Source organism: Paroedura picta, chromosome 17, assembly GCF_049243985.1.
Source record: "Paroedura picta isolate Pp20150507F chromosome 17, Ppicta_v3.0, whole genome shotgun sequence".
Taxonomy (NCBI): domain Eukaryota; kingdom Metazoa; phylum Chordata; class Lepidosauria; order Squamata; family Gekkonidae; genus Paroedura; species Paroedura picta.
Window position 1 is genome coordinate 13998163 of NC_135385.1, and position 23394 is coordinate 14021556.

Genomic DNA, 23394 nt, shown 5'->3' on the forward strand with positions numbered 1-23394 from the left:
TTTTGCAGTTTGCCCTCTGGGAGGCCATTCACCCCTTCCTTCCTTCCTGCCAGCTGGGGAGACTGAATTGAGCTCCCTTCTCCAGCCCCATCTGAAGGGACTGCACAAAACAGCTGAAACGCCTCCCCGTCACTCAGCTGTTTTTGTGGGTTTGGCATAGAGCAGAAAGGAGGGGTTTAAGGGGACCAGGAGCTCTTTTAAACCCCTCCTTTCTGCTCCCTCCACAAATCAACACGAACGGCTGAAGATTTCTTGTTTATAACAGATCTGTTTATTAGGAACTTGATGGAGGCATTTTTTGCTCACAATTACCAGTGTTGCTTGGATGCAAATGTTAGTTCTGAAGTGGTTTTCAATAAGAAGTGTAGACATAATGCTAGAATAATGGGCCATTTTACTCAGAACTCCGTTGTATGTGCAATAACTTCATCTGCCATGAACAAGCACAGACCGAGCTCTCCCACTGTGCACAATTTCCCTTTTTCAAGGGGAACAGTTGTGTAGGGAGCAGAGTATTCTGAGGAATCCCACCCATAATTTGTCAATTTGCACAGACTCTGTCTAACTACTGTCTGTGTTGGGCCTTATATTTACGAAACACATGAGCTACTTTTACCAATGCACTGAGCTTCAACCATCGAAAAAAGGCTTTTGCTAACATAAAAGAACAGGGACAATTAATGCATTTTTGATGTTCAGATAATCTCCCCTACAATATCATTACCTGGAGCATCTCTTTCTGGCTCCTTCCTGGGTAGCTTTAGGCAGAATCAGTCAGCTTTAGGGTGTTCCAAATTGCCCCCCCCCAAGCTTTGCTTCCATACTAAAAAGCCTCCGTAGAGCCTTCTAATATTTTACAGACGGAAACTATATGCGAGGCCTTTACGCACACATTTAAATGGCATTTGTGGATTCACGGCAATAGGCTCGTATCCTCTCATGGTGCAAATAACAAGTAAACAACTTTAATTGTTATGAAAACAAATTATTCTTGTATGCGGACTTTCTTTTGTCCTTATGTTCCCCTCAGTCACCGTGGCAGACTTATCCTCCATAAATGTATCAAATTCCCTTTAAAGATGGTTATTCCTGCAGCCGTCTCTGCACCCTCTGGCAGCCAGTTCTACATTTTCATCACTCCCTGCGTAAAGTAGTATTTCCTTTTGTCAATCCTGAACCTACTGCCCATCAGACTGTCGAGCCAAATGCTCGACTTTGAAGAAGTTGATGCCCTAAGAGGCTTCCATGCTTGAGAGGACCAGCAGGGGGCAGAAGGGCGAGGTCTCAGCTAACTGCTCTTGGGAAGTGAGTCTCTAGTTTCCCATTATTCTTTTCACATGGAGATATTTATTGAACTCGGGATGCTTCCCATGCAATTCAATCTCAAGGGAACACAAACAAATCCAAATTGCTGATTTCCCCCATTTATCTCTGGAACCGGCTCACCATTTTAATCATGCCATATGTGAATTTGCCCTCCCACTTTGCCTGCAAGTCTGACTTGATGACTTCCACACCGTTCCCTGGCAGGGGCTCATGGGAATTGTAGTCCATGGACCTCTGGAGGGCCACAGTTTGACTACCCCTGGGCTAGAGCATGGCTACTTGAATGGTTGGGTCCACCCAACTCTATAGGTGCAATTTCTGCCTATTCTGATCGGCAGGCTGTATCTGGCCTGCCAGTTAAGGAAATGCATGGGTCTTTCTCTTCGCCAGTTCTCCCCTCCTAGAACAACGTAACAATAATTGTAGTTACAACTAAGGCAGGGCCTTCTCTGGTATCGTATGAGAGGCATTGTAGGTGTGGTGGTTAAAAGCAGTGACCTCTAATCTGGAGAGCTGGGTTTGATTCCCCACTCCTCCTCCACAGACAGACACCTTGGGCCAGTTCTCTCAGAGCTCTCTCAGCTGCACCTACCTAACAGAATGCTGTTGTGAGGGGAGGAAGAGAAGGCGAGTGTAAGCTGCTTTGAGACTCTTTTGGGTAGTGGAAAGCAGGGTATAAAAAAACATCTTTTCTCCTCCTCGTCCCATGCCCTCCCCCCTCAAAAACAACGCATAACCATTTCTGTGCTCTTCTGTGTACATTTTGGATTATTGTGCACAGTTCTGGTCTCCCAATCTCAGAAAGGATACAGACCTGGAAAAGGTGCAGAAAAGGCTAACCAAAAGGATCAAATCTTTGCTGGTCTTAAAGATTCACTGCCTCAAAACACAGCTAAGGTTAAAGGTAAAGGTATCCCCTTTGCAAAGCACCGAGTCATGTCTGACCCTTGGGGTGACGCCCTCCAGCGTTTTCATGGCAGACTCAATACGGGGTGGTTTGCCAGTGCCTTCCCCAGTCATTACCGTTTTACCCCCCAGCAAGCTGGGTACTCATTTTCCCGATCTCGGAAGGATGGAAGGCTGAGTCAACCTTGAGACGGTTGCTGGGATTGAACTCCCAGCCTCATGGGCAGAGCTTCAGACTGCATGTCTGCTGCCTTAACACTCTGCACCACAAGAGGCTCTTACAGCTAAGGTTAGAGGGCTTCAAAAAGCTGTAAGTCCAATTCACGGGGAACATAACTACTGATCATGCAAGCTCAAGAGGACACTTGCTCTGAGCCCGAATATTTCTGAGCAGTCCTGGAAGTCCTGGAAACATTTGGCCAGGGCACAAGATGCTGGGCTAGGAGAACCTTGGGCTGAAATCAGAATCTGTTGTTGTTGCTGTTGTTGTTGTTGTTGTTGTGAGCCATTCAGTCGAGTCCAACTCTTGGCGACCCCATGGCACAATTACTGCCAGGATTTCAGATCTTGCACTGCTTCTTTCAGTTGGGAATGTTCTGGCCAGTGTCCATTTTGATTGTATCTAACCACTGTGTTCTTTGTCAGCCTGGTTTCCTTTCCCCCCTGACCAGTCCTAGCATAACGAAGAAGAAGAAGAAGAAGAAGAAGAAGAAGAACAAGAAGAACAAGAAGAAGAAGAAGAAGAAGGAAGAAGAAGAAGAGGTTAGTTTTTATATGCCGCTTTTCTCTACCCGAAGGATTCTCAGTGGCTTATAGTCACCTTCTCTTTCCTGTCCCAGCAACAGACAACTATGAGGTGGGTCAGAACAGCATTATCAGTGCTGGCTGCATGTGGGGGAGTGCAGAATCGAACCCGGCTTGCCAGATTAGAAGTTGGCACTCCTAACACTACACCAAACTGGCTCTCTAGTGCCCTACCTGTGCCCTGAACATCTAGCCATGGTGATCCATGTGACAGTAACCTCTAGAATTGATTTCTGTAACTTGCTTTACACGGGCCTGCCCTTGTCTCTGACCCAGAAATTGCAGCTGGTGCAAAATGCATAGAATCATAGAATCATAGAGTTGGAAGGCGCCAAAGAGGCTATCTACTCCAACCCCCTGCTCTACGCAGGATCAGCCCTAAGCATCCTAAACAATCCAAGAAAAGTGTGTCTCCAACCTTTGCTTGAAGACTGCCAGTGAGGGGGAGCTCACCACTTCCTTAGGCAGCCTATTCTATTCTATGCAGCTACTAGGATCCTCACAAGAACACCATAGAGGGCCCATATCCAGCCTGTGCTGAAGCAGCTGCATTGGTTGCCAGTTGCGTTCTGGATCAGCTTCAAGGTTTTGGTTTTGACCATTAAGACACTTCACAGTCAGGGTCCCACGTATCTGAGGGACCTCTTATCACCTATCCTCCCCGCAGGACTTTGTGCTCTGTGGGTTCCAACGTTGGTCATTCCCAGGCCCAGAGAAGGACACCTGTGCTTGGCCAGCCAGGGCCTTTTCAGTCCTGGCCCCTACCTGGTGGAATGAGCTCCTGGGGGAGCTGCCATGGGCCCTGGGAGAGCTCTCAGATTCCTGCAGGGCCTGCAAAACGGGGCTCTTCCACCAGGTCTATGGTTGAAGTCAATGCTTGTGCTAGTAGAAGATCAGATGGGACTTCCCCCCCCGGAAGATATGCTCCTACTCCGGTCCATTGGCGTGGTTGGTTGTCACACTCCTCTCCTAGCCACACAAGTTCCAACAGGCTCCGTCTGCCTTCGACAATCTGATCCTTGCAGTGTGTTCCCCAGACGCTTCTGCAGGTAAAGATGTCAAAATCCGATTTATGCTTTTGCAATGCAAAAACTGGCGTTTATAATTGCCTGTACACTAACTACCCCTTTGATCCTCTGGCCTGCCATCCTGCCTTAGCCCTTAGGTGGGAATGCCTTAGACCTGCTTCGTCCCTCCCCCCCTGTGTTGTGCCTGGGAATCACTATAAGGGATTGTTAGGTTTGATTTTCCAGTCTTAGCAAAATCCCTGTGATATTATGTTCGTTATTTCTCCAATAAAGAGCTTTCTTTTCCTAAATGAAGCCCAATTATTGGGAATAATCAAAGACTCTCCCAAAGGAAGCTGGAGGAAAATGGCTCCCCTTGTCAGATATGGTCATGAAGACCACCAGCTTAGTGACTTCTTTGGGATGGTAGTATCTTGACTTATTTGTGCTCCCTTTGTGTGTGTGTGTGTTGTATGTCATTCACTGTGTGCATTTTGTGTCATTCAGTTAAGGAAGAAGAGTCCATTGTAGAGGCCTGGCATGGAAGTGGGTCCAAGGAATCTGACCTATAGACTACATCATCAGCTGGTGCCTGAGGTCCACCAACCTCTCCTGGGTTTCTTTCACCCCTTCCAACAATCTTACCTGCATCTCTTCAGGTAGAAACATTTTGGCTTTCCTTGTCTGAATCCTAGCCTCTGAGTGGACGATGTCCCTGGAGGGTGTGAGATGAATGTTTTAAAAAGCACACTGACCAGGCAGCTGTGTGCCTAAAAGACTGCACAGGGGACTTGATGTCCCAGCTCACCTCATTGGCTCTGTGGAAAACATCATCCAGGAGGATTCCTGGTTGTTGTAGGTAGGCTATTGGGACTTCCAGGGCCTTGGTAAACACCCTCGGAGATTCTAACAGCCTTCTACTGGAAGAGCTGGCCCTGAAAATCAAAAAGAGAACCGTCTGGAAGGTGGAATATACAGGTAAGTATCTGAAAGGCCTAAGGACTATGTGATCATCCTGCTGAACACACTGTAGAATGCAGTGAACTGATTCAAACCAGAATTTGCACTTTGCATTTACCCATAACTTTAGTTCTTTTTGATTTAGGATTGTTTGCTAGTCCCTGGATCTTACTGGGATTACAAGTAGCATGGAAGAAATCAAATGGAAGAAATCAAAGGTGAGCTTGGCTGATGGAGCTCTTCAAGGGGACTTGAAGTGAAACCTCTTTCCACTGAGGGGGGGGGACCTCCACCCCCAGTCTGGATGCTCCTGTTGCAGTTGTGCTCTGCTAAGGTAAAGGTCAAGGTATCCCCTGTGCAAGCACTGAGTCATGTCTGACCCTTGGGGTGACGCCCTCCAGCGTTTTCATGGCAGACTCAGTACGGGGTGGTTTGCCAGTGCCTTCCCCAGTCATTACCGTTTACCCCCCAGCAAGCTGGGTCCTCATTTTACCGACCTCGGAAGGATGGAAGGCTGAGTCCACCTTGAGCCGGCTGCTGGGATCGAACTCCCAGCCTCATGGGCAGAGCTTCAGACTGCATGTCTGCTGCCTTAACACTCTGCACCACAAGAGGCTCTTTTTTGTGCTCTGCTAGGACCCTGCAAATCCTTAAACTGGCTCTGGTGTGGGGGAGGAAGTTCTGTCCTGTGTCCCTTCCAGGTAATGGAGAGTACCCATTGGTTGGTCATAGACTACATCAGATGTGGGAAAACTGCTTGCGTTTTGGTCTTTGTTTCGTTGGCTCCTATCCTGTTTGTCAGGATAGAATCTGGACATGTAGCCAAAGGTGCAGGCGCTCCTAAAATAATTTTGCTCCCTTGGGGGGGGGGAGGGTCATTTAAGGCAGATAAATCTGAAACAGACAATCTTCCTGTCAGTGCTTTAGCCATAGGTTTCTTCTAACCACTGTACTGATGGCCTGTGCTACGGCATCGAACTGCATGGTCTCTTGGGATGCCTCTGCAGCAAATTCTGCAGCCCTTTCAAACTTTAGGATTGATCTCTTAAGCGTCAAAGTGTCCATGTCTGGCTCCTGAAGGATGTTGTCAGCCCAAACCATGATGGCCCTGGGGAAATTTAGGAGCAAGGCAGGGGCTCAGATTGTCAGCAAGGCTGCTTTCATGGGATTCCCTGTCTCATTATTGTTGTTGTTGTTGTTGTTGTTGTTATCCACTGAATCCTTAAACGTTGTTGTTCACATCCATAGGCAACTCTGCTTCTGAATGTAAGACAACTACTGGAGCTTCTAGCGGAGGGACCTGGAGACGGTTTTTTCTCATGCCTTCAAGAAACCGCTGTTGCCTGGAACTGCACATTCTGCCTTCAGCCCATAATCAGAATGGACACACCGAGGACGTTGTCCTAAAACCTCTAGCATTAAAATTGGCTGAAGATGATCATCTAGGTTTTTCTGCTGTACCCAACTGGAAGTTAAGTGAAGGAAAAAACACGCCTTTTCTAATTTCTGGAAATGTTCTGGCTGGAAAGTCCTAGAATCACTCTAGGAATCTTCTGATTTGCCCCCTTCCTCTTTATCAGAGATTGTTGCAATTGGTACTATGATTGAAAGGAGCTCCTCTGCTCCCAAACCCAAGCCTGACATGGGGGGCGGGGGAGGAAGAGAACATTTCAGCTCAAAGATTCCTGATGTCCAAATTTCTAGCATCCTTGTGGGCCAGATCAGTCACAGCTACCGCTTGGCCAGGTCCTCCGAGCCACAGAAAAGCCAACATGATCTTAGGTTGGAGGTGGCCCAGGCTGATCTAAAGGCCTGCGTCCTACAATCTGTGGAGGGAGGGCAGAAAAAGTATGGGGAAAACCTGAGCAGCAGCCCTATTGGAATTTCCCCCAACTGGGGGATCCAGCAGGAAAGGCCTCAGAAAGGCTTGAGGGAGGGGAGAATGCTCTCCTGCAGGGGTAGTCAACCTGTGGTCCCAAAGGTCAGATGGGGTGTTTCTTCAAGGCTTTGCCATCTCAGAAAGCAGAGCCAGGCTTCCTTGGGAGGTGGAGGGTTCTCCTTCCTGGGAAGTTTCTAAGTGGAGGCTAGAGAGTCACCTGACAGAAAGTCTGATTTTATGAATTTAGGCAGATTGTGAGTGGGCAGGAAGGGATGTGCCAGTGTTTGTCTCTTGTGGTCCTTCCTGGCATACCCAGGGAAGTGCTGATCACCACTGTGGGATGGTGGGTGAATTTCCTCGAGGCTAGGCTGGACTCTGGAGATTTTTGGTGGTGGTGGGCATGAAATTGGGGTCACTGTCGGTGAGCAGGTAGCTGTGAGTTCCTGCATTGTGCAGGGGGTTAGACTAGATAATCCTGGAGACGAGAGACTAGATAATCCTGAATCCAACTCTATGATTCTATGATTAAGAGAACAATATAAGCTGCTTTGGGTCCCCAAAGGGCAGGGCATAAATCAAGTAAACGAATAAAATAAATAAACAGGAACAGCAAACTTCTACACATAACGTTGGGGCAAGGCTTGAGCAAAGAGCTAAAGAGTCGTATTATAGTCTTATGGAATGGTACAATGAGTAAGAACCAGGGAGAGAAGCAAAATATAATATTACTGCCACAATTTCTTCCATAAGACCTGTTCTGCTTAAGGGACAAACTGAATAAAGATGCCTGGTTTCATCATCTACTTAAAATTTACCCCCTCAAGCGATTATTGCATTAGCCAAAGCAATTTACTTGTCAGTCTTGCTGCAGGGAGTTAATCTTGCAGTTTTACTAGGCCCACACGTCCACAGTCACTGGAATCTTCGATTGCTAACAGTCGCTCTGCATATGCATAAACAAACAAGCCATTCCAGTGCTTAAGGCAACACAACAGGGAAACTGGCAGGTCAGTCTCAGGGCCTGGTCTCCACAACTATGTTTTTACTGTCACCACCTGTAAGACATTAAACCTAATTTGACAGTTTGTTCTCTTTCTGCCAACTGCACCAGATTCTCAACACACCCACAAGCAGAAATCCATCAACCACCTTCACTTCAGCCATTCCACAACAGCATGAGCACCACTGTATGTCCTGTGGGCATCCCACCGACATAAAACCTCACCACTCTCAGAAGGATGACTTCTGCTCCAAATTACCACTCCCGGGGCTAAATCAGACTTTTCTTTAACTGCTGAACTGAGCTCCGACACCCAAACGCCTTAACGAGAATTCTTTAGCGATTTTTAAGGAGCCACTAAATTTCCATTTCATTAAAATGCTACGTTTTTAACACGTAAATGTCCATTATTAATTTATTTAAAACATTTTATTAGTCGTCTTTCTCCCTTGCAGATCTCAAGGCTTGTCTTGTTATGTGCAAAGTCGTGTCCGACCCATCGCAACGCCCTGGACAATGATCCTCCAGGCCTTCCTGTCCTCTCCCATTCCCCAGAGTCCATTTAAGTTTGCCCCGACTGCTTCAGTGACTCCATCCATCCACCTCATTCTCTGTCGTCCCCTTCTTCTTTTGCCCTCGATCGCTCCCAGCATTAGGCTCTTCTCCAGGGAGTCCTTCCTTCTCATGAGGTGGCCAAAGTATTTGAGTTTCATCTTCAGGATCTGGCCTTCTAAGGAGCAGTCAGGGCTGATCTCAAGGCACCTTCCAATATAAATACAATATTTAAAAAACCCAAAATATAAATAAAAGAGTTATAAAAACACGTAAATGGTCACACATTAAAAACTCCAGTTAGGGCTGCTAATGCAGTCCGAAATGTGTCTTCCACTGTCTCCTGAAGGCTGACAGGTGGACAGGTGGACAGGTGAGCCTCCCTCTGGAGGTTGTTCCGTAATACTGGGGCTGCCACTGAAGAAGCCCTCTCTCCTGTATACAAAAGCCGAGCTTTGGTTTTTGGGAGAGTCAGAGGGCCTCTCCTTGCAATCTTAATCCTGGTCAGGAAAGCAGGGAAGAAGACAATTGTTCAGAGACCCTGGCCCCAAGCCAAGTAGGACTTTAAAAGACAGAACTTAATGCCTTGAACTGGACTGAGGGGCAGATCAGTAGCGAGTGTGATTCATGTAGTATTAAGGTCATATGCTTGCCCTGACTTGCAGTCCAGCTGCACTAGCAGGATGGATGCAGCTGACACATCAGCTCAAGATGGGAGAAGGCACGCCAAAGTCACCGTAGCCACCTGGTTTTCTAAGGTGAGGCCTGTGTCAAACATTGTTGCCAACCCAGGCTGAGAAATTCCTGGAGATGAAGCCTGCGGAAAGCATGGTCTGGGGAAGGAAGGGATCACAGCAGGATAGAATGTCACACAGTCCACCTCTGAAAGCGACCATTTTCTCCTGATCACTGTAGTCAGGACATCAATTTTAAATCCACACAACCTCGAGGTTGGAAATCCGAGCAAGCAGCTCTCCCAGGCTGCAAACCTGGCTTTTCAAGGGGAGCCTGACCACATCCAAGCCCGGAGATCTCAAGTCTTTGCTTCGCCTTTCTACTACTGCAAATTGATTTTAGAAAGTAGGTGGGACTGGGTGGGTGGTTAGTGTTAGCGTTGCTGTGAAGCGGAAGCCGTTGTAGTGGTGTGTCACTTCGATGTGACAGAAGAACACAAGCAACACAGGTTTGTAGGTTCCTTAGCAGTTATTTTATGTACAGAATATTTACATGTTATCCAGCAGAGTGCTGCGCGCACAATGGCATTTCAGAGAGGGAAGAACAGCTTTCCCATCATTCCTTATATACACAACCTATGTACATGCAACCTTCTCTAATGTTGCATCAGCTTTCTATCCAGCCAATAGAAGCATTTGTGCTGTGTCATTCCTGTGCACCTGACACTTCTCACATGATCAGTACCTGTCAGTTAGATCAGTTTGATCACCTTCACGCTGTTAGCTGTCACTTGGTACATTATACCAACACCCCTCCTCAGATAACAGAGTGAAGTCCTAACATGCTACTAAACTGTTCATGTTTGTTTATACATACAGGCTTTGTGAATACATCAGATACATTCTCATCAGTTCTGCAATTTTTGTGTAAAACCTCTCACCACAAGCCTAGCTTTTGCCTGTGAAGAACCGTCTGCCTTTTGCTTCAGACGATAAACCCATTTACAAGATATAGGCTTTTTTCCTTCAGGCAATTCTGCCTCTGTAAATACCTCGTTGTTTATCAGTGAGTCAAATTCCGCCTGCATGGCTCCTAGCCAGGCGCCCCTTTCTGGTTCTGCAAAACTCAGAATTTCCTTGAAACTCTCTGGCTCCTGTGTGCCAACAAAGTTTATCACTGGAGTTCCCAGAGTCTGATACTGCAAGCGGTTTGGTGGAACCCCTGCAGTCTTTCTAAGAGTTGCTCTGACACTTGGCTTAGTCTCTGAGCTTGCCTGCATCTGCTGAGATGGACCAGGCATTTGACCTCCCTGGTCATTGTGATTTGTTTCACCAGCATCTGGAGTGACTGGCAGCATAGCCATTTCAGGACTCTGTATGTGAGACCAGTTATTCTGCTCATTGAATGAAGCAGAACGGCTGAACCTCACTCCAGTTTGTCCCTCTTGAAAATGATATGCCTTCATTCCAGACTGATAGCCAATGAATTGTGTAACAACACATACACACAAAGGACACATAATTCAGCAGACGGGCACGCCCTGTGACTTTCACAGGGAGTCGGATCAGAGTTGTTACATTCCCGTGCCCGGCCAGGGGTCAGAAGCGACTAACTGCTGTGCTCCCAAAGGCGCTGAGGCATTTAGCCCGTGCCGTTCTTTTGCGATTCAAATTCCTCCGTGCTAAAAAATTCCAAGTCTGCACAGGAACCAAAGGACGTATTTTTGTCAGCTCTCGAGCGAAAGTTGTACTTCCTGCTTCTAACAATTCAAACGCCCCTCCTCTATTAATCCTGATGAGAAGCTTTTGACCTATTTGATTTCATACTTAAAAAAAGAAAGAAAAAGGAACCCCCTTCTAAATAAAGATACGAACACGTATGGCTCAGGAAAAGACGTGGGAGGTGCATGGATTATGAGCATAGTGATGCCCACCTAGTTCAGGTGAATCGACATCTCAAACTAGTTCCTGATGGCAGTGCCTTCACTGGACATGCAAGGCTACAAGGGGCCATCCAGGCCATCTAGTCCAACCCCCTGCTTGAATGTAGGACCAGCCTGAAGCATCCAGGATAAGTGGCCGGCCTCTGCTTCCAGACCACCAGTGAGGGGGAGCTCACCACCTCCTTAGGCAGCCCAGTCCACTGTTGAACTACTCTGACTGTGGACTCCACCCACCCACCCTAATATCTAGATGGAAATAGGGTTGGGACCCATTCCTGCAGGCCCTCTCCTCCGCTGCCAACAGGAACCTTTCCCTGCCCTCCTCCAAGTGACAACCTTTCAACTACTTAAAGACAGCAATCATGTCCCCTCTCAACCTCCTCTTCTCCAGGCTGAATGTTCCCAAGTCCAGATTCAAATGGGTAGCCGTGTTGGTCTGATGTAGCACAACAAAACCAGAGTCCAATAGCAGCTATAAGACCAACAAAGATTTATTAAAGGTGTGAGCTTTCGAGTGCAAGCACTCGAAATAGTCTGAGGAAGAGTGCTTGCACTCGAAAGCTCACGCCTTGAATAAATCTTGGTTGATCTTAAAGGTGCTCCTAGACTCTGATTCCCCTCAGCTTTTCCTCATCTCTGTCTTCTGCACCTTCTCAGGTTTGACCACATCCTTGTTGAAGGGAGGCCTCCGGAACTGCACCAGGACTCCAGGAGGGTCTGCCCAATGCGACATGCAGGGGGACCATGACCTGTTGCCATTCTGATGAGATGCCTCTGTAGATACAGCCCGAGACTGGATTGGCCTTCTTTAACTGGGGCACCAACATTACATTTGAGTCCTGGCATTGAATTCCGAAGCTGTTGGAGTCCCTTCCTGACTCGGCCCCCACCTTCTCTTCTGGGGTCCCCAGAGCGACCCCCCCCCCGAGGGACGGATTCTCCGGCAGAGGAAAGCTCCAGGACCCATTGTGATGCGGGCTCAGAACGGGGCTTTCCATTGGTCGCCCAGGGCCCAACCGTCATTTGAGGCCAGGAAAAGAGAAAAAATGGAGGCTGATCTTGTAAGTAGGACCTTTATGCCTATAGTTGAGAGGGGTGGGGGGAGGGGGGAATAGAAAGGGCCGTTTGGTGCCAGGAAGGGGCTGGGCAGGCAGGGCAGCGGAGGGGAGGGGAGGGGAAGCCGTGCCTGTCCTCCCTCCCTGGCATCTTGCCCCCAGGCTGCCCCCAGGCAGGAAATTCACCAATCCCCATTTCTTCCTGCAGGTGCTAGAAGATATCGAAGATATATGGAGTGTGGTAAGTTTTCTAGGGGGTTTATGTTGGGCGGACCCCAGGGGCACAGTGGGGTTGACGGGTCAGAGGGATAATGTCTAACGCTTTTTTTCTTCTCTCCTTTCCAACAGGATAGTGACTTATCGCTGGAGCGCGGATCCACTCCCAGTGGGTTCGTCTCCAGCTGGGCCTCTGGAGACGGATCCACTGGGTCATCTAGTGGAATAACATTTGTGGTAAGTCCAGCTCAGCCCCCAGACCCCCGTCCTGCCCGTGAGGCCCCCTCCCTGAATCCCCCTCTCTGGCCTTTATCACAGGCTGATTGGTGCCCCTCTCTTTTGCCCGCAGGCACAGTCCGAGGAGCTTGGACAGGAGGAGGAGGAAGAGAAGGAGGAGGAGGAGAAGGAAGAGGAGGAGAAGGAAGAGGAGGAGGAGAAAGAAGAGGAGGAGGAAGAAGAAATTGAACAAATTATTCTGAGCCCGGAGCCCTCTGCAGCCGGCCCTCCACCAGCCCCACCCCGCATTGCCTGGGCCGCCCCGCAAGCGGCCCAGGGGTGCTGGGTGGGGCTACGCCGCCGGCTGCGGAGGGGCCTCCGGCGGCTCTTGGCCACTTGCAGATTTTGTAAATAGTACTATTTTATTATAAAGTTTTGTTCTTATTATAAAGCATCTTTGTGTTTTCTTCTAGGCTGCATCCCGGGGAAGGGGGTTTAGGAGGAAGAGGGTGTGTAAATTGTTTAACCTGACGTATAGAGTGTGGTTTTTGGCCTTCTTGGCTGAAGAATCGTAGAATCCTGGAGTGGGAAGGGACCTCCAGGGTCATCTAGTCCAACCCCCTGCAGAAAGCAGGACATTCACCACTCCCTGCCCACATACAGCGACCCTAGTTCCAAACCCCCCAAAACAATACAAAATTATTATAACAACAAGGTGAGAACAGGAAAGCTGGTCGGCCCTTTTTGGAAACGCTTCTGTTAAGCTCTTGGAAGGCTAAAAAGGCAGGGCTGAAAATCACAGCGCTTCAGGGATGGTAGGACCACAGAGTTGGGAGGTACCTCCAAGGTCATCTAGTCCAACCCCCTGCAGAACGCAGGAAACTCACAACTCCCTGCCCACCCATGGTGACCCCAATTCCGTGCCCAGACCCTAATTCCCTTCTGACCACCCCCTTAAAGGTAAAGGTATCCCCTGTGCAAGCACCGAGTCATGTCTGGCCCTTGGGGTGACGACCTCCAGAACTTCGCTCGGGGGACGAGGGAGGCCTGCATTTCTCCTCCTGACTGCAAACTGGGCAGCAGAGGGGTTGGACTAGATGACCCTGGGGTTCCCAGCCAGCTCAGAGCCCCTGCAAACGAAGGCCACTGCCTGAGCAGGGGGTTGGACTAGATGACCCAGGAGGTCCCTTCCAACTCTAGGATTCTATGAAGGGTGCTCTGCTATGCCACATAAACAACAGAGCCAGTTGTGCTCTGCTGGTGCTGGTGCTACGGGCCTTTAAAGCAGGCCCTTTAACAGCTCTTGAATGGGCCCTTAAGTACTTAAAGCATGCCTGGCTCCACAAGTAAGATTGGTAACATGTGTGTGTGTGTGTGTGTGTGTGTGGGGGGGGGGTGTATTCAGGGGGTCCTCATAACCTGAAACCATTATTTAGTTCCTGCATAACTATGGCTCTGTGAACATCACACGTCCCGTTCACAAGCGAGCTGTTTGGTTTCCTCCTTCCTTTCACTGCTGACTGTTTCCTAGCCTTGGAAAGGTTTCACCTGTTAATTCATTTACTCCAGGTTCCTCCCCACCCCCAAAAAAAAGAAATAGGAAGGGGGGCTAAGTTTAGGCACCTGACATTATTTTTGCCACTTCTGTGGTCTGAGGAAAAAATCCCTTTTCCCATGGGCAGAATTCAGCATTTGGATCCTAAGCCAAGCACTAATGACAGCCTTGAAACGACATTTCACGGCCCCACTGACTTTCCCTGGCCTGCAGAAAGGACGGGGTGAAGGGCTCCCTAGAAGGGGAGATGCCCCTGGGAGGCACTGCATCCCCCCCTTTCTGCCGGCCAGGGAAGATGGTGCCCTTGGGGGGCACTCCACTTCTGCTGTCTGTGGCTTTTTGCAGTTTGCCCTCTGGGAGGCCATTCACCCCTTCCTTCCTTCCTGCCAGCTGGGGAGACTGAATTGAGCTCCCTTCTCCAGCCCCATCTGAAGGGACTGCACAAAACAGCTGAAACGCCTCCCCGTCGCTCAGCTGTTTTTGTGGGTTTGGCATAGAGCAGAAAGGAGGGGTTTAAGGGGACCAGGAGCTCTTTTAAACCCCTCCTTTCTGCTCCCTCCACAAATCAACACGAACGGCTGAAGAAGTTCATGATGGTGGTAGACCCTCACAAGCCTCTCTCCACAAGCCGCAAACAAAAGTTCACAAACCACCACACAAATCCATGGCGACTTTTGCTTCGCAGTTCAGTTTGGGCCCATCCCTATCCAGCACAGATATATTCCAAGAGCCAGTGCGATGGTTTGGTTAGAGCCGGTTCTGGGAAACCCAGGTTTGAAGCCCCGCTCGGCCCCGGAGGTTTGCTGGGTGGCCTTGGGCCAGTCCCACCATCTCAGCCTCACCTACTTCACAGCTTTGTGGAGAGGACAAAATGGAGGCAAGGAGGACCCTGTAAGGTGCTTTGGGATTCCACTGGGGAGAAATGAAGTAAACAAACAGACGGGGAATTCAGGGAGAGGTTTGACGCATCTCCTTGGATGCTTTAGGATGCTTAGGGCTGATCCTGCGTTGATCAGGGGGTTGGACTAGATGGCCTCTGTGGCCCCTTCCAACTCTATGATTCTATGACTAGATGGCCTGTGTGGCCCCTTCCAACTCTATGATTCTATGACTAGATGGCCTGTATGGCCCCTTCCAACTCCATGATTCTATCATTCTATGATCTCTGCGGAACGTCTAAATCGACAGACAGACGAACCGAAACCTTCTCCACTTTATAATCCCAGAGATGGGGACCATTATAGCAGCTGGGATAGATAAAATGAAAGGGTACAGAGGAGAGCGATGAGGATGATCTGGGGCCAAGGGACCAAGCCCTATGAAGATAGGTTGAGGGACTTGGGAATGTCCAGCCTGGAGAAAAGGAGGTTGAGAGGGGACATGATAGCCCTCTTTAAGTATTTGAAAGGTTGTCACTTGGAGGAGGGCAGGATGCTGTTTCTGCTGGATGCAGAGGAGAGGACACGCAGTAATGGGTTTAAACTTCAAGTACAACGATATAGGCTAGAGATCAGGAAAAAAGTTGTCACAGTCAGAGTAGTTCAGCAGTGGCATAGGCTGCCTAAGGAGGTGGTGTGCTCCCCCTCCCTGGCAGTCTTCAAGCAAACGTTGGATACACACTTTTCTTGGATGCTTTAGGATGCTTAGGGTTGATCCTGCGTTGAGCAGGGGGTTGGACTAGATGGCCTCTATGGCCCCTTCCAACTCTATGAATCTATGATTCTATGATCCTGCGTTGAGCAGGGGGTTGGACTAGATGGCCTCTATGGCCCCTTCCAACTCTATGAATCTATGATTCTATGATCCTGCGTTGAGCAGGGGGTTGGACTAGATGGCCTCTATGGCCCCTTCCAACTCTTTGATTCTATGATTTGGAAAGAGGCCTTGCTACACTGTGCAGCCGAACAGTTCCAGCGTATTGCTGAAGAGATAACCAGGAGCCCTTTTGTGACCCCCTCAGCTTTCTGCAGCGGGACCCCGCAGGGCCAGACAACGGTGGGCTGAAGAGAAATTATCTGACCTGAGGCGATAAACAACACGACTTGCAGACATTGGGCAAGCCGGCTTTGTCCCTGTTAGAGGCTGGGAAGGGCCTTCAAGGTGGGAGAAAGAGATGAATTGAAGAGAGATGCTGCAGCCCTCCGCGCTTTCCCCAAGCTCCTCTGCAAGATTAGCACAATGTTTAATTGCATAATGTGCCCACTTCCCCTCCCAGCCAGGGCATTTCAGACAAGGGTCCCGCACCCATCTTGTCCATCTCCCGTAAGTTCAATGGGTCTACTTTTTAAGGGGGGGAAATGGGTGTTCACAGTCTGGTCCTCCAGCGTTCACCCTCCAAACTCGTGCTGGCAAAAGGTTGAGCTCAGACGTTTCCTCTTTCCTCTGCCTTTCTTTTCCCCCCGCACAGTCTCTTCCTCTGCCGTCAGGTCCAATGGATTACCTTTCCAGCCCGACGCAACCTGTGTAAGGAAAGGCCTTCCTTCAAGCCCCTTTAAAATGTCTATTTATGTTCTACTTCCCTTGAAGTTGAAAATGGCAGACGTCGACATAAATGGAACAAAATACTTGTATGTTGCGATTTTATTTCGGCATCTGCAAGATTTCGCAAGAAATCCTTCACAAGCCACTGCCCTGCTACTATTTTAGCAAGCCGGCCAAAAATCTTTCCCTCTCGCTCCTGTTGAAAGGGTTAGTGGAGGCCTTCCTTGATAAATAGTTCCAGAGTTTGGGGTTTGAACAGGAAGGATTGTTCCTTGACTTCTTGATTTTTTTACCTTCCAGTGAGACACAAGAAAGGACAAGCCATCACCCAACAGTATCAAATCTACACATTTGGAAGAGGAGTATCAAGACCTTCCCCCTTCAAGGATCGCTGCCTTGTTGTGGCAAGGGGGCTTGCGTAGTTCAGTGAAGCTATGAGCTATGCCGTGCAGGGCCACCCAAGACGGACAGGTCATAGCTGAGAGCTCTGACAAAAGGTGATCCACTGGAGAAGGAAATGGCAAACCACTCCAGTAGCTTTGCCATGAAAACTCTATGGACAGTTCCAATAGGCATAACGATATGACGCCGGAAGATGAGCCCCTCAGGTCGGAAGGTGTCCAATATGCTACTGGGGATGAGCAGACGGCTAGTACAAGTAGCGCCAGAATGAATGAAGCGGCTGGGCCAAAGCCGAAAGGACGCTCAGTTGTGGAAGTAACTGGTGGCGAAAAGACAGTCCGATGCTGTAAAGATTTTTATTCCATAGGAACCTGGAACGTCAGATCCATGAATCAAGGTAAGCTGGACGTGGTCAAACAAGAAATGACAAGACTGAACATCGACATTTTAGGAATCAGTGAACTAAAATGGACAGGAATGGGTGAATTTAATTCAGATGACAATCAGGTATACTACTGTGGACAAGAATCTCGCAGAAGAAATGGAGTAGCCTTCATAATCAATAAGAGAGTAGGAAAAGCAGTCTTGGGATACAATCCCCAAAATGACAGAATGATCTCAGTTCGAATCCAAGGCAAACCATTCAACATCACAGTGATCCAGGTCTATGCCCCAACCACTGCTGCTGAAGAGGATGAAGTTGATCAGTTCTATGAAGTCCTACAACACCTTCTAGAAGCAACACCAAAAAATGATGTGCTTATCATCATGGGGGATTGGAATGCTAAAGTAGGAAACCAAAAGATAACTGGGATAACAGGCAAGTTTGGCCTTGGAGTACAAAATGAAGCAGGGCACAGGCTGGTAGAATTTTGTCAAGAGAATACAATGGTCATAGCAAACACTCTTTTCCAACAACCCAAGAGACGACTCTACACATGGACATCACCAGACGGTCAACACAGAAATCAGATTGACTATGTGCTCTGCAGCCAAAGATGGAAAAGTTCTATCCAGTCAATAAAAACAAGACCAGGAGCTGATTGTGGTTCAGATCATGAGCTTCTTGTTGCAAAATTTAGGCTTAAATTGAAGAAAGTAGGGAAACGCACTAGGCCACTCAGGTATGAACTAAATCATATCCCCGACGAATACACAGTAGAGGTGACAAATAGATTTAAGGAATTAGATCTGATAGACAGAGTGCCTGAAGAACTATGGACGGAGGTTCGCAACATTGTACAAGAGGTAGCAACTAAAACCATCCCAAAGAAAAAGAAATGCAAGAAATCAAACTGGCTGTCTGAGGAAGCTTTACAAATAGCGAAGGAGAGAAGGGAAGTGAAAAGCAAGGGAGAAAGAGAAAGATACACCCAACTGAATGCAGAATTCCAGAGAAAAGCTAGAAGAGATAAGAATGCCTTCTTAAATGAACAGTGCAAACAAATAGAAGAAAACAATAGAATGGGGAGGACAAGAGATCTTTTCAAGAAAATTGGAGATATGAAGAGAACGTTTCATGCAAAGTTGGGTATGATAAGGGACCAAAATGGTAGGGACCTCACAGAAGCAGAAGAGATTAAACAAAGGTGGCAAAATTATACAGAACAACTATACAAGAGCGAGCTTAACATCCCTGATGACCACAGTGGGGTAGTTACTGACCTGGAGCCAGACATCCTGGAATGTGAAGTCAAATGGGCCTTAGGAAGTCTGAGCAATAATAAAGCTAGTGGTGGTGACAGCATTCCAGTTGAACTATTCAAAATCTTAAAGGATGATGCAGTAAAAGTGCTACACTCAATATGCCAGCAAATTTGGAAAACTCAACAATGGCCACAGGATTGGAAAAGGTCAGTTTACATTCCAATCCCAAAGAAGGGCAATGCCAAAGAATGTTCAAACTACCGCACCATTGCCCTAATTTCTCATGCTAGCAAAGTTATGCTCAAAATCCTACAAGCTAGGCTCCAGCAATATGTGGACTGAGAACTTCCAGAAGTACAGGCAGGATTTCGAAGAGGCAGAGGAACTAGAGATCAAATTGCCAACATACGCTGGATCATGGAGAAAGCTAGGGAGTACCAGAAGAACGTCTACTTCTGCTTCATTGACTATGCTAAAGCCTTTGATTGTGTGGAGCACAACAAATTGTGGCATGTTCTTAAAGAGATGGGAATACCAGAGCATCTTATTTGTCTCTTGAGAAATTTATATGCAGGTCAAGAAGCAACAGTGAGAACTGAACATGGAATCACTGACTGGTTCAAAATTGAGAAAGGAGTTCGGCAAGGCTGTATACTGTCGCCTTGCCTATTTAACTTGTATGCAGAGCACATCATGAGAAATGCGGGATTAAAGGAGTCACAAATTGGGATCAAGATTGCAGGGAGAAATATCAACAACCTCAGATATGCAGATGATACCACTCTAATGGCAGAAAGTGAAGAGGAACTAAAGAGCCTGTTGATGCGGGTAAAGGAGGAGAGTGCAAAAGTTGGCTTGAAACTCAACATCAAGAAAACAAAGATCAGGCATCCGGCCCTCTCAATTCCTGGCAAATAGATGGGGAAGAAATGGAGATAGTGACAGATTTTATTTTCCTGGGCTCCAAGATCACTGCAGATGGGGACTGCAGCAAAGAAATTAAAAGACGCTTGCTCCTGGGGAGGAAAGCTATCGCAAATCTAGACAGCATCCTAAAAAGCAGAGACATCACCCTGCCAACAAAAGTGCGTTTAGTCAAGGCTATGGTCTTCCCAGTTGCAATGTATGGCTGCAAGAGTTGGACCATAAGGAAGGCCGAGCGTCAAAGAATTGAGGCTTTTGAACTCTGGTGCTGGAGAAGACTCTTGCGAGTCCCTTGGACTGCAAGGCGAACAAACCGGTCAGTCCTAGAGGAGATCAACCCTGACTGCTCTTTAGAAGGCCAGATCCTGAAGATGAAACTCAAATACCACCTCATGAGAAGGAAGGACTCCCTGGAGAAGAGCCTAATGCTGGGAGCGATTGAGGGCAAAAGAAGAAGGGGACGACAGAGAATGAGGTGGCTGGATGGAGTCACTGAAGCAGTCGGTGCAAACTTAAATGGACTCCGGGGAATGGTAGAGGACAGGAAGGCCTGGAGGATCATTGTCCATGGGGTCGCGATGGGTCGGACACGACTTCGCACATAACAACAACAAATCAAGACCTTGGGTACCTGCTTCCTTGATCTTGACCAGTTTCATGAATTTTGACCTGTTCCACGTTTTTATGCTTTGGCTCAGTGATGTTTGTTTAACCTGTTGTTTAAGGTAAAGGTAAAGGTATCCCCTGTGCAAGCACTGAGTCATGTCTGACCCTTGGGGTGACGCCCTCTAACGTTTTCATGGCAGACACAATACGGGGTGGTTTGCCAGTGCCTTCCCCAATCCTTACCGTTTACCCCCCAGCAAGCTGGGTCCTCATTTTACCGACCTCGGAAGGATGGAAGGCTGAGTCAACCTTGAGCCGGCTGCTGGGATTGAACTCCCAGCCTCATGGGCACAGCTTTCAGACGGCTGCCTTACCACTATGCGCCACAAGAGGCTCAACCTGTTGTTTACCTATGTCCAAATTGTCTAATGGGTTTTTCACCACTCCTCTGCTGGCAGGTGTTTTATTGTTCTGACTTTGCCAGACTGATTTTGCTGGACTGATCGGTGCTCTTGGGAATGCCTGTAGCATCTGGGAGTTATCACATGCTTTGCCTGGGAATCTGAGTCTAGGAAACTTAGAGCCAGACATGTTTGAGAGCATGCCAAGATTTGAAATGGGGGGGGGGAGAGGTTACGAGAGCAGTATAAAAGCATGTTTGGAGTTTAGCTTATCAGTTTCAGCAAGGAAAATCCTTGCTTCTGTTCGCTGCTTTCTTCAATAAAGAGATTTCTTGTTTATAACAGATCTGTTTATTAGGAACTTGATGGAGGCATTTTTTGCTCACAATTACCAGTGTTGCTTGGATGCAAATGTTAGTTCTGAAGTGGTTTTCAATAAGAAGTGTAGACATAATGCTAGAATAATGGGCCATTTTACTCAGAACTCCGTTGTATGTGCAATAACTTCATCTGCCATGAACAAGCACAGACCGAGCTCTCCCACTGTGCACAATTTCCCTTTTTCAAGGGGAACAGTTGTGTAGGGAGCAGAGTATTCTGAGGAATCCCACCCATAATTTGTCAATTTGCACAGACTCTGTCTAACTACTGTCTGTGTTGGGCCTTATATTTACGAAACACATGAGCTACTTTTACCAATGCACTGAGCTTCAACCATCGAAAAAAGGCTTTTGCTAACATAAAAGAACAGGGACAATTAATGCATTTTTGATGTTCAGATAATCTCCCCTACAATATCATTACCTGGAGCATCTCTTTCTGGCTCCTTCCTGGGTAGCTTTAGGCAGAATCAGTCAGCTTTAGGGTGTCCCAAATTGCCCCCCCCCAAGCTTTGCTTCCATACTAAAAAGCCTCCGTAGAGCCTTCTAATATTTTACAGACGGAAACTATATGCGAGGCCTTTACGCACACATTTAAATGGCATTTGTGGATTCACGGCAATAGGCTCGTATCCTCTCATTGTGCAAATAACAAGTAAACAACTTAATTGTTATGAAAACAAATTTTTCTCGTATGCGGACTTTCTTTTGTCCTTATGTTCCCCTCAGTCACCGTGGCAGACTTATCCTCCGTAAATGTATCAAATCCCCTTTAAAGATGGTTATTCCTGCAGCCGTCTCTGTACCCTCTGGCAGCCAGTTCTACATTTTCATCACTCCCTGCGTAAAGTAGTACTTCCTTTTGTCAATCCTGAACCTACTGCCCATCGGACTGTCGAGCCAAATGCTCGACTTTGAAGAAGTTGATGCCCTAAGAGGCTTCCATGCTTGAGAGGACCAGCAGGGGGCAGAAGGGCGAGGTCTCAGCTAACTGCTCTTGGGAAGTGAGTCTCTAGTTTCCCATTATTCTTTAAACATGGAGATATTTATTGAACTCGGGATGCTTCCCATGCAATTCAATCTCAAGGGAACACAAACAAATCCAAATTGCTGATTTCCCCCATTTATCTCTGGAATCGGCTCACCGTTTTAATCATGCCGTATGTGAATTTGCCCTCCCACTTTGCCTGCAAGTCTGACTTGATGACTTCCACACCGTTCACTGGCAGGGGCTCTCTAGTGCCCTACCTGTGCCCTGAACATCTAGCCATGGTGATCCATGTGACAGTCACCTCCAGAACTGATTTCTGTCACTTGCTTTACACGGGACTGCCCTTGTCTCTGACCCAGAAATTGCAGCTGGTGCATAATGCAGCTGCTAGGATCCTCACAAGAACACCATAGAGGGCCCATAGCCAGCCTGTGCTGAGGCAGCTGCATTGGTTGCCAGTTGGGGCCCGGATCAGGTTCAAGGTCTTGGCGTTGACCTTAAAGGCCCTTCCCGGTCTGGGACGCCCATACCTGAGAGACCATCTTCTGCCCTGTAGGGCCTTGGGCTCTGTAGGCATCAACCTATTGATCGTCCCTGGCCCCTGGGCTTCAGCCAATCAGCCGCTTCGTCGTACGATCGCTCCTGGCGCAGCGAGTGCCGCACTGTGTGTGTGTGTGGGGGGGAGAGGCAGGCACCTTCCTCCCCTCCCGTGGCCCGGTACCAAGGGTTTCACGGCCCGGTACCATTCTGCGGCCCGGGGATTGGTGACAGCATCCAGAATAAATATCTGTTCAGCCAGTGCTTGAGGATCGCCAGTGAGGGGGAGCTCCCCACCTCCTTAGCCGGCAGATTCCACTACTGAAGTGCTCTGAGAAAAGTTTTGTCCTGATAGCTAGCCAATGCCCATCCACACATCGTGTAAAGCCATTACTGCGGGTCCTCTCCTCTGCTGCCAACAGGAACCACTCCCTGCTCTCCTCCAAGGGACAACCTTTCAAACACTTAAACAGAGCATGAAGCAATGCTGGCTGGAGATTTACAGAAGCTCTAGCAAGAGGTCAAGACCTTTTATGAACTGGTGTTTCCCTCTGCTTTTACCGTGCATTTCTCTTGGGTGTGTTCTTTTCTTCTGCATGTCAACACCAGTTGGTTAGGTTTTCCTTTTGCTTCTGCACAGATTTAATTCCGTTCAGGGCTCCATTTGTGTATTAAACAGGATGTGTATTAAAAGGATACCCACTTCATAGAATCATAGAATAACAGAATTGGAAGGGATCTCCTGGGTCATCTAGTCCAACCCCCTGCACTATGCAGGGCACTCACAACCTTGCACTTGGCGTTTCTGGGTAAGGTGGTTGAAAGGGCTACTGTGGACCAGCTCATGGCATATTTGGAGGAAACTTTGGTGCTCGATCCATACCAGCTGGGCTTCTGTGCTGGCCACGGGATGGAGACACAGCTGGTCACTC

The 23394-nt window shown here is 48.1% G+C and overlaps 1 long non-coding RNA gene across 1 annotated transcript in view; it reads right to left on the reverse strand.

Annotated features, from left to right (window-relative positions):
• Positions 1-260: 260 nt before the first annotated feature.
• The window catches only part of LOC143827044 (uncharacterized), a 28874-nt gene continuing 5740 nt past the window's right edge, over positions 261-23394 (reverse strand). The window contains exons 2-4 of the long non-coding RNA XR_013227171.1: positions 4852-4978; positions 4689-4758; positions 261-4079 (exon numbers count right to left, since the gene is read on the reverse strand). This is a non-coding gene — a long non-coding RNA (uncharacterized LOC143827044). The remainder of the gene's footprint in view (positions 4080-4688; positions 4759-4851; positions 4979-23394) is intronic.